A 12,524-nucleotide genomic window follows, 5' to 3' on the forward strand; every position below is an offset into this window, starting at 1 on the left:
TAAATAAGCCATTTTCTGAAAAAGAACTGATGGTAGAGACATGAAATTGTCACAGTATGCTAAGTATGAGATCTAACACATATGGAACTAGACTAATTAAAATATCCTGAGTTGTTTTGTTTTTATGTTCATTTATTTACAAAATTCTGTCAAGAAATTGAGTGTTTGAAAAAAAAAGATAATGTGCCCCACAATACAATTTTAGTTATAATTCTAGTTCAGTGTATCTAGAAAAGTGCATTCAATAATTATGGAAAATTGTAAGTTGGTGTCATAAAAGGTTTCCAAGTTAATGGGTCACAAAATTCGATAATTTAACATTGGTGACATAGGACATCCAATGCCTCCTTAATGTACCTCTTACTATCAATCTACTTAATACGGAATTGTAAGGAATAGTGATGATCTATGATTTGTATTGTGTGAAGAAAAATTCCTTGAATTTGCTAAGTGTAGTCTGACAAGGTGATTAAACAGTAGAAACACTTTTTCTGACTTTTTCTGTAGGTACATATAATGTGAAGTAGGTATCACTGCTGACTTTATTTTGAATGAGAGACTGTATACGAGGTTTCTGAACTGAGGAAGGTATTTCTGATGGGCAGTAGTTTAACTAGGAACATTTCTGACTGATGCTTGTTCTGCTACTTATGAAGTATTTTTGAAGAGTGATAATTTCAGAGTTGTATGCATACGATTGATGAATCTAGGGAATACTGTGTGCTATAGATATGGAATATGAGGAGGAATTTTCCTTTAGAATTTTCAAGTGAGGCTTATGATGTTAATACAGGTCATTATAGTGCAACTATTGTACATTTTTTGTTGCAGTTATGGTATATTATGTGAGGTGGCCGAAGAATCGTAGAATATTATGCCTGAAGTATGTTGTTCTGAAGAAGACAGACGAGGCATTATATACAATTTAGTGAGGAAGCCTTTTTTGCAGCTATTTATGGAACAAGACGAAGTAAGGAAAGTGTACTCTTTAAACGAAGCAACCCACAGCTGTACGTAATACATCGAGGTTCTGTTTGTGCACACTTGATTCGAAGACAGAGTCATAATGATATCGTCACAAGAGATTTCTGAGAGGACAGTACTACTGAAGTTTTGTTGCTACTGATGATAGATATTATGATGTTACGAGTTATCGATTACGGAAAGAAAACGAAATACAGTTAGAGACATCAATTGTACCTGCTATAAACATTGTAAATCCAGAAAACGCGGTACTTTTACATGCATAATATACCAGCATTTGTAAATGACACTTTCGTTTCCAGCTATTTTGAGATAAGTCTAAGTGTCGGACTAATTTTCTCCATGCAATGTCGGTATTATCAAAATCTCTGAGATTTAAGATCTTACTTTTTTTGTCATTTGCATTGGCTCCAGATGCTCTGCAGTACGTATCAATCACTGTTGCTAGCGTGGTTACCTATTCATTATTCCTTATAACGACCCCTATATCGTCAGCATAGGCTCTTGTAACAGTTTTATTTCCTGATAATGTTAAGCCTTTTAATCTAGCATGGACATGACAGAGGAAAGGTTCCAATGAGATGTCAAAGAGCGACATGGACAGAGGACTTCCTTGAGGAATACCTCGTTTTATTTGTATTGGCCTGGATTGTTGACAATTCACTGCTATTTTTGCATTTATTCCAGTTGCTATCTTCTTTATCAAACCTATTTTCTTCAACATCTGTAGAAGATATTCATGATTCGCTACATCAAAGGCTTTATAAAAATCTAAAAAAATAAAGAACACTTTATGTTTATAACAGAAGTTATTTCAAAGATATCTCTGAATCCTGCTAGATTTTGAAAAATGGTCCTGTCTTGCATTCATTTCTGATGTTTACTAATAATTTTATCTGTAAGGCATGAAATTCTCTTGTTTACTAACTAGCTATTAATTTATAATCAGAATTCAGCAGTGAAATTGGACGAAAATTATTTTTTAGCTGGCCTCTGTGGCCGAGCGGTTCTAGACGCTTCAATCCGGAACTGCGCTGCTGCTACAGTCTCAGGTACGAATCCTGCCTTTGGCATGGATGTGTGTGATGTCCTTAGGTTAGTTAGGTTTAAGTAGTTCTAAGTCTAGGGGACTGATGACCTCGGATGACAAGTCCCATAGTGCTTAGAGCCATTTGAACCATTTGAAACGTTATTTTTTGACAGAAGAACAATTTTACTCTCCTTAAACTCAGCTGGAATCATTTAGAATGTCCGTGATTTTCGCACTCACTATTGGCCAGTAACAGATGTAAAACTCAGCTGGCAGACCATCATGTCCTGGGGATTTGTTTGGTGGTGAGGCCCACAGAGTCTCATACACGTCCTCTTCACTGACCATCACGAGAAAAGTTTCGTTGTCATCATCTGTTAGTTGTGAGGCTAGGATGTTAAGGAATTCTTCCAAGGATGCATCACTACTTAGATTTACAGAATATAGTTCACAATAATAGTGATAAATCTCGTCCATGAAATCCTGCTGGGTTCTGAGAATCGTACCGTTTTTTTTCGAATTTCATCAATGAACGTCCTTCTTCCGTTTTTCGTATGCTTCACTAAATGATACAGGAAAGTAGTTTCGTCTTCTGGCTTCTGGCTTCTTGGCTTTGACTTTTTTGATGTCTGCTATCTGAAGTGAGGAACCTGCTGAGACATGATTATATAGATCTCTCAAAACAGAATAGTAATATTCTATAGTGCATTTCAATTCTCTTGCGCTCTGGGTACTATATTGAATAAGAACATTCCTCAACATGGCTTCGCCATTTTAACCCACCAGTCTATAGCAGTGGCATATCTACTATGGGCGCGCAGGCATATTGCCCATGTTTCTTTAATCAGGTCTTTTAAATCATGAGTCACTAACAAGAAAATGTTCAAATTCCACTGATTCTTGAATCGGCGAACTGGCTGTCTTGTTATATTTATGCAAACTAAGACACTTGAATGGTCTTAAAAGTAAGTAGGAATTGTTTCAAGATTTTTGTAAATGTATAATTTATCAATCCTGCTACGAGATGTTACCATGACATAAGTGAACTCAACGATGGAGGGGTATTTGGTTTCCCACATATCCTTTAATTCTAAACCAGTAACTAGTTGTTTTAGTTCACTTGAGAAATTACAATTAGGTATGTGATCTTTTCGATTTAAAACACAAACAAAATCACCTTCAAGTAATAACTACCTTGGATTTTTCTTTAACAAGTATATCAGTTCATCTTTGAAGAAATATGCTCTGTCAGCTCAGTGAGAACTTCCTGAAGGGGCATACAAGTTGACGATAGTTGCATCATAGATATTTAGTCCTATTCCCCTTCTGGATAACAGTCGTCCCACCTCACTTACTGGAATCCCTTCCCTCACCAAAACAGCTATACGAACACTTGTTTCGTGAGACACATTTATGTAACTGACATAACTGGGAATTACTAAATCCGACATTAGAACTTCTTGTAACAGGGCAATATCAGTCATGGATTCGTACAAAAATTCCTTAAGTGCCAATAATTTTAAACCGGACGTAATTTTATTTATGTTTATAGTAGTGACAGAATAAGAGTGCGTCATTGCGTTGTCACTATGTAGTTGTTTTGATGAACTAATTTAGTTTCTTGTGGTTCATGGTTCAGTTAAACTATTAACTGTTTTTTCGGAAGGCTGAACATGGAATAACACTTCAATAAGTTTATTAGTTACTGGCCCGTTTTTTTCTACTTCTGGGGCATTCTGTTGTTCCGCTAGCAGACTGATTCCCTTGGGAACTTTCGGATGTTTCCTCCAGCGATTCGTGTAGGACCGTTTCGTACTGAACATTCTTTGAGATTGGGTCGTCCTTTCCGGATTTTCCCTTCCCTTGGTCATGGGCTACATTCACATTTGGTTCCGTTTTTATTGTACTTCGTTGCTCATCTGTAACAGCAGCAGAGACTTTCTCAATTTCTGTTGCTGGCGCCTGCCCTGTGGTGTTGACCGTGATTTCGTTTTGGCCACCACTTCCTTGTTCTTTATTAATATCACTTACTTCCTGATCGAGGGAAACAAATGGAGATGACAGTTCTGCAACCTCTCCCTAAATTTGTTTACTAACAGATAGATGCTGATCTTTGTAATCAGCTACTTCACCTGTTGTTTCTTGCAAATTAATACTGACTTCGCCCCCTTCATTTTCTGGTTCTGTGTGTTTATTATCTTTCTGTTCATCATTTTCCATCCGCATTCTGCCTTCCAGTTCCTCTGCCTCCTCATCGCAGTGTTTTTGCTTGAGAATTGAGGGAGCTGTACAGGACAGCTCGTCCTCTGAACAATTATCAGTAGTCTTCAAAGGAATTTTTTTTCGGTTGCATTTCAGTTAAACGAGTTGTGTTAACAGGGTTTCCCTTTGTTGTTAATGGGGGATATTGACTGTTATCGTGAAGGGGGACATCAACATCCTCAATCAGTTGATCTGGATTATACTTTGGTAACAGATCATTTAAGGTAAGTTTCTGACACTGTATAAAATTACTTTTAAGAACAACAGTTCGCCGGAGACATTCATGTCTGAAGTGGCCAGTTTCGTTACGTATATGACTTGTAGCTTCCTGACCTGTATAAACAATTGGTGCCTTATATCCACAAACAGTTATGTGAGACGGAATATTTGTCTTCACGTCCATCTCTACACAGCGGACCGTGTTGAAACATTGCAGTTTAAAGTGAGGCGACCATCTTTCATTTCCAATTGCGTCATCAAGACGTTAAGTCCCTGTAGTTTGAAATAGCTTCCTTAATCTTATTATTTTCAATTTCAATGGGAAGATTCAACACACGAACGGTTTTGTAATCAGTGTCAGCTCTGTAGATGGAAACCTTACTTTTGTAACCATTTCTATGCACAAAATCTACTTCATAGCCCCACTTTCGTAACATTTTATCACTGAATAACTTGACAAAATCACAGTATTTTTCCAGAGCCACTTGCCAGGTATGGACAGTTTCAGAATTGAGACCAGTTACATGTGTAATCCAGAAATCTGTTTCCAGGGATGTAAGCTGAACAGGATGGGATTCCTTGCCAAACGCAAATACTAGAGTATTCTTCCTGAGGTTTGTAGCCATGGTTAATCCAGCGACGAAATTTCGGTTAAACAACCGAAATTCCAATCAGCAACAGCAAGACCAGAACGAGTGATCAGATCACAAGAAATATGAACGAACATGGAGCTTAAGGGATGGGCAGCACTCAGCGAAGCACAGGCACAGTGATGTGAATACGGAAGTGCTGCGCAGCAGTAAACAACGTCCACTCGCTAGCGCGGCTGAAACGGAACTGAAAGAGTAAGTTGAATTAATAGAGGATTTTGGGTGCGAAGAAATGAAATGGTCGTATGGCATTATTGGCCGCGATGTCCCATTTGGGTTCGGCCGCCAAGTGCAAGTTTTTCAGTCGGTGCCACAATGGGCGACTTGCGGCCGATCCGATGATGAGGATAACACGACACACAGTTCCCGAGTGTAGAAAATCTCCAACCCGGCTGGGAATCGAATCTGGGCCCAGTGCATGGAAGGCAAGCATGCAACCATCCAGCTAAGCAGGCGGACTCTATCTGAGCTTCACTAGCACGACTGACGACCTGTCCCCACAGCTTCAGTTCTGCCAGTACTCGTCTCATACCTTCCAGACATCACAGAAATTCTGCGAACCTTGCAGAACTAGCACCCCTGGAAGTAAGGATATTGCGGAGACATGGCATAGTCACAGCCTGGGGGATGTTCCCAGAACGAGAGTTTCACTCTGCAGCAGAGTATGCGCTATTATGAAGGTAGGAGACGAGGTACAGCGGAGGTGGAGCTGCGAGGAGGGGTCGTGAGTCGTGTTTGGGTAGCTCAGTTGGTAGAGCACTTGCCTGCAAAAGGCAAAGGTCCCAGTTCAAGTCTCGGTCCGGCACACAGTTTTAATCTGCCAGCAAGTTTCAACAAGATAGTTGTTCTAATATCACTTCATGTTCCATTAAATATAGCTATGTATAGTAATATTTATTATTATTTAATCAAGTATACAGCCCCTAAGTGAAGATATGTTCAATGGCGTATCCAAGTGCCTTTGCCCCTCAGATAGGCCATAAAACAGTTGTGTTATAATGAAGTCAGCGATGAAATAGTATCTTATCAAACAAATTTTAATTCAACCCTATAACTATTATCTGTGTTCTTTTTGATTGCCTTGTTTTTAAAAGAACACGAAAGACATAGAGCCATCTTCTTCCTGCTTCTTGCTTGAGTTTCGATACTAGAAGTTCTTGTATTAAATGAGCTCCATATTGTATTGTGAAGTAATAATTAATTTTATCTTAAATATGTTCTTACTTAGCACTACTGAGTTTACTCCTGTTGTTATTGTTATGGTCTTCAGTCCGGAGACTGGTTTGATCCAGCTCTCCATGCTACTCTATCCTGTGCAAGCTTCTTCATCTCTGAGTAACTACTAAAACCTACATCCTTCTGAATCTGCTCAATGTATTCATCTCTTGGTCTACCTCTACGATTTTTAACCTCCTGACTTCCCTCAATCACTAAATTGATGATCCCTTGATGCCTCAGGGCATGTCCTACCAACTGATCCCTTCCTCTAGTCAAATTGTGCCACAAATACCTCTTCTCCCAGTACCTCTTCATTAGTTGTGTGATCTACCCGTCTAATTTTCAGCATTCTTCTGTTGCACCACATTTCAAAAGCTTCTATTCTCTTTTTGTCTAAACTATTTATCGTCCATGTTTCACTTCCAGACATGGCTACACTCCACACAAATACTTTCAGAAATGACTTTCTAACACTTAAATCTATACTCGATGTTAACAAATTTCTGTTCTTCAGAAAAGTTTTCCTTGCCATTGCCAGTCTACATTTTATATCGTTTCTACTTCAACCATCATCAGTTATTTTGCTCCCCAAATAGCAAAACTCATCTACTACTTTAATTGTCCATTTCCTAATGTAATTCCTTCAGCATCACCTGATTTAATTTGACTACATTCCATTATTCTCATTTTGCTTTTGATGATGTTCATCTTATATCCTCCTTTAAAGACACTGTCAATTCTGTTCAACTGCACTTGCTGACTCTGACAGAATTACAATGTCATCAGCAAACCTAAAAGTTTTTATTTCTTCCCTATGGATTTTAATTCCTAATCCAAATTTTACTTTTTTACCGTTACTGCTTGCTCAATATACAGAGTGAATAACGTCAGAGACAGGCTACAAGCCTGTTTCACTCCGTTCCCAATCACTGCTTCCCATTCATGCCCCTAGACTTTTACAACTGCCATCTGGTTTCTGTACAAATTGTAAATAGCCTTTTGCTCCCTGTATTTGACCCCTGTCAGCTTCAGAATTTGAAAGAGAGTATTCCAGTCAACATTGTTAAAAGCTTTCAGAATGCAAATGGACATGAATGGATGCAGGTGATCAGACACGATGCTTACGTACGTATCACATATGCTAGAAATGTAGGTATGCCTTTCCTCAATTTATCTTTTAAGATAAGGTGTAGGGTCAGTATTGCCTCACATGTCCCAACATTTCTGTAGAATCCAAAGTGACCTTCCCCAAGGTCGGCTTCTACCAGTTTTTCCATTCGTCTGTAAAGAATTCGTGTTAGTATTTTACAGCTGTGGCTTATTAAACTGATATTTCGGTAATTTTCACACACCTGCTTTGTTTGGGTTTGGAATTATTATACACTCCTAGAAATTGAAATAAGAACACCGTGAATTCATTGTCCCAGGAAGGGGAAACTTTATTGACACATTCCTGGGGTCAGATACATCACATGATCACACTGACAGAACCACAGGCACATAGACACAGGCAACAGAGCATGCACAATGTCGGCACTAGTACAGTGTATATCCACCTTTCGCAGCAATGCAGGCTGCTATTCTCCCATGGAGACGATCGTAGAGATGCTGGATGTAGTCCTGTGGAACGGCTTGCCATGCCATTTCCACCTGGCGCCTCAGTTGGACCAGTGTTCGTGCTGGACGTGCAGACCGCGTGAGACGACGCTTCATCCAGTCCCAAACATGCTCAATGGGGGACAGATCCGGAGATCTTGCTGGCCAGGGTAGTTGACTTACACCTTCTAGAGCACGTTGGGTGGCACGGGATACATGCGGACGTGCATTGTCCTGTTGGAACAGGAAGTTCCCTTGCCGGTCTAGGAATGGTAGAACGATGGGTTCGATGACGGTTTGGATGTACCGTGCACTATTCAGTGTCCCCTCGACGATCACCAGTGGTGTACGGCCAGTGTAGGAGATCGCTCCCCACACCATGATGCCGGGTGTTGGCCCTGTGTGCCTCGGTCGTATGCAGTCCTACTTGTGGCGCTCACCTGCACGGCGCCAAACATGCATACGACCATCATTGGCACCAAGGCAGAAGCGACTCTCATCGCTGAAGACGACACGTCTCCATTCGTCCCTCCATTCACGCCTGTCGCGACACCACTGGAGGCGGCCTGCACGATGTTGGGGCGTGAGCGGAAGACGGCCTAACGGTGTGCGGGACCGTAGCCCAGCTTCATGGAGACGGTTGCGAATGGTCCTCGCCGATACCCCAGGAGCAACAATGTCCCTAATTTGCTGGGAAGTGGCGGTGCGGTCCCCTACGGCACTGCGTAGGATCCTACGGTCTTGGCGTGCATCCGTGCGTCGCTGCGGTCCGGTCCCAGGTCGACGGGCACGTGCACCTTCCGCCGACCACTGGCGACAACATCGATGTACTGTGGAGACCTCACGCCCCACGTGTTGAGCAATTCGGCGGTACGTCCACCCGGCCTCCCGCATGCCCACTATACGCCCTTCGCTCAAAGTCCGTCAACTGCACATACGGTTCACGTCCATGCTGTCACGGCATGCTACCAGTGTTAAAGACTGCGATGGAGCTCCGTATGCCACGGCAAACTGGCTGACACTGACGGCGGCGGTGCACAAATGCTGCGCAGCTAGCGCCATTCGACGGCCAACACCGTGGTTCCTGGTGTGTCCGCTGTGCCGTGCGTGTGATCATTGCTTGTACAGCCCTCTCGCAGTGTCCGGAGCAAGTATGGTGGGTCTGACACACTGGAGTCAATGTGTTCTTTTTTCCATTTCCAAGAGTGTATTATTTGTTGAAGTCTGAGGGTATTTCACCTGTCCCTGTCTTGCTCACCAGATGGTAGAGTTCTGTTGTGGCTGGCTCTCCCAAGGCTGTCAGTAGTTCTAATGGAATGGTGTCTCCTCCCGGGGCCTGGTTTCGACTAGGTCTTTCAGTGCGCTGGCAAATTCTTCATGCAGTATCATATCTCTGATTTCATTTTCATCTACGTATTCTTCCATTTCAATGATATTACCCTTAACTACATCGCCCTTGTATAGACCATCTATACGCTCCTTCCATCTTTCTGGTTTACCTTCTTTGTTTAGATCTGTTTTTCCGACTGAACTCTTGATATTCATACAAGTGGTTCTCTTTTCTCCACAGGCCACTATAATTTTCCTGTAGGCAGTATTTGTTCTAGCCCCACTGATACATGCCTCTACATCCTCCCAATTGTCCTCTAGCCATCCCTGCTTAGCCATTTTGACTTCCTGTCAATCTCATTTTTGGTATGTTTGTATTCCTTTTTGCCTGCTTCATTTATTCATTTTTATGTTCTCCTTTCATCAATTAAATTCAGTATCTCTTCTGTTACCCTAGCCTTCGCCTTTTTATCTACTTGATTCTCTGCTGCCTTCCCTATTTCATCCCTCGAAGCTACCCATTCTTCTTGTACAGTATTTCTTTCATCCATTCTTGTCAATCATTCCCTAATGTTCTCTCTGAAATTCTCTACAACCTCTGATTCTTTCAGTTTATCCAGGTCTCATCTCCTTAAATTCCCAACTTTTTGCAGTTTCTTCAGTTTTAGTCTACAGTTCATAACCAATAAATTGTGTTCAGAGCCCTCATCTGCCCCTGGAAATGTCTTACATTTTACTCCTACACTTTACTAATGATTCATCACTCTGTATATTTTTCAGTCTTTTAAATACGTTGGAAGTGGTCGGTTTGGAGACACAAAGATCGCACACCATAGTAGCACGATTGTTTGTGCATTTCAGAATTTGTTAGTTAAGCCTGCGATCCATATTTTTAACGAAGTTTGAGCATTATTACCACAAGTATGCAAGTTATTTCTTTGCATTAATAGGACATGCATCAGCATAACATAGACCTCAGGTTACAACTGGGCTACCAATAACATGAAACCTAGACCTCAGACTATGGCTGTAATATACATGAGAGGTAGCTGATTATAAGTAATAACAGAAATATTCATATAACAAAGATCGCACACCATAGTAGCACGATTGTTTGTGCATTTCAGAATTTGTTAGTTAAGCCTGCGATCCATATTTTTAACGAAGTTTGAGCATTATTACCACAAGTATGCAAGTTATTTCTTTGCATTAATAGGACATGCATCAGCATAACATAGACCTCAGGTTACAACTGGGCTACCAATAACATGAAACCTAGACCTCAGACTATGGCTGTAATATACATGAGAGGTAGCTGATTATAAGTAATAACAGAAATATTCATATAACATTAAGATAGAAACAGAAACCTCTAAGTGATAACACATACAGAATTATCATTTGTACATAATTGTGTCAATTATCTAAGCGAATCACACATGCACAATTAACTTGTGTACAAATAGAAATAAAAATTGATCAATAAGCAAAACGTAAACTTCAGCATCAGTGGCACAATTTACACATTCCATGAAACTGCAGCAAACTCTATTACTAATCCATGGAATAACGTAACTGTAGGAAACCCAAAGCCTCAGGTTACAGCTGATACAACATTTGGGTTACTAGTGATGTGACTGATGAGTATCACATATACAATTGTGAAGAACTCCATTGACTGGAACAACCAATGAAGTGCTTTGAACAGTCAGGACAAGGTACAATATGTATACCTGGGATCACAGGTTAAAAATTATACAAAATGTTTTATAAAATAACATTTGGTACTAAGGACCACACTAAAACTGTTGACATATCAATATGTACTGCATTATCTCATATGCATGCAACTGATATGGCAAGATAAGAAACAACAATTTGCAACTGACAAAACCATAATACAAGTTAATAATTTGAAAAATGCAAATGAACTTAATAATCAGCTTATGGCTGTTAGCACACTTATAAGTCACTGAACAAAGAATCAACATCAGTTGAGTGATGATATCGTGAAAATCGTAAGGAATAAAAAGTAAAATACACAGTTATATATAATGGAATAGGAGAATGATGCAGTATTAATCTTTATCTATAGTACAGTAAACTGAATTGCACTTCAAATGACGATTACACCAAAGACTCTAAATAGTATCCACTATTAGCTATGTGTGTAACTGGCCAACAATGTAGGCCATAAGCACATAGGAATATTTATGATTACATATAATAATTATTTATTCAAGTTATGAAACTTCTGTGAAACTTTACAGGATATTTTTATTTTCTGAATCCTTTTGCTCATTTAAAGTGCCAGCTGGGTACAATTTAAAGTTCAAAAAATCTCAGTTACCTCAAGAAGATTCATAAAGGTGTACTTATTAAGCTTATGTAACAATTTCACATTATTTTCTAATTGGCCCATTATATGTCTGCAAGATTTCATATCATTTAAAGCTGATGCACTAGACTGGTGTATATGTTCTTGAAGTCTAACTTTCAGTTTTCTACCAGTTTGACTAGTACAGAAGATCTCACATTGTTACAATTCATTTTGTAGGCTCCATTCTGTTCATGTGGTGGTTTCTTTTCTGATTTAAGTCTAGTTCTAATGTCATTCTCAGTCTGGAAATCAATTGTGATGTTAGTGATTCCAATTTTATCACAGATCTTGTCTACGTAGGGAAAGGAGACATACTTATTTTTTTCTTTCTCTCTTTTTTGAGCCTAATGACTTGGTTATTGTTGAGCTGTTTCATTCTAATTTTGTTTTTGAATATTTTGTCAACAAGTTTAGCATTATAGCCATTGATTACTACAGCATATCTTATGCTATTCCATTCTGTAGCCACATTTTCAGCATCCATGGGAGACTTAAGGTACGATATGTTTTCCATCATTGCATGGAAGTAGGCATGTTTTTAACGATTGGGGTGACAAGTCCATTAATGAATAATTACATCAGAGATGGTAAGTTTTCTAAAAATATTAAAAGAATATTTGTTATTCTTTGAAAATTGTCAAAGCAAGAAAATTAATGTTACCATCTTTCTAATTTTCTATTTGAAAATTTAAATTTTCCTGTGCATTATTGAACAAGCTATACAATTCATGTACGATTCTCATGTATGAGAAGTATTGTATCATCTACGTAGCTTTTGTAATATAATATTTTCTTGGCAGTATCTGAACCACTCTTGATTATTTTACTTCATACGAAATCCCTGAAAATATTAGCC

The sequence above is a fragment of the Schistocerca cancellata genome, chromosome 5 (genome assembly GCF_023864275.1).
Source record: "Schistocerca cancellata isolate TAMUIC-IGC-003103 chromosome 5, iqSchCanc2.1, whole genome shotgun sequence".
Classification (NCBI taxonomy): domain Eukaryota; kingdom Metazoa; phylum Arthropoda; class Insecta; order Orthoptera; family Acrididae; genus Schistocerca; species Schistocerca cancellata.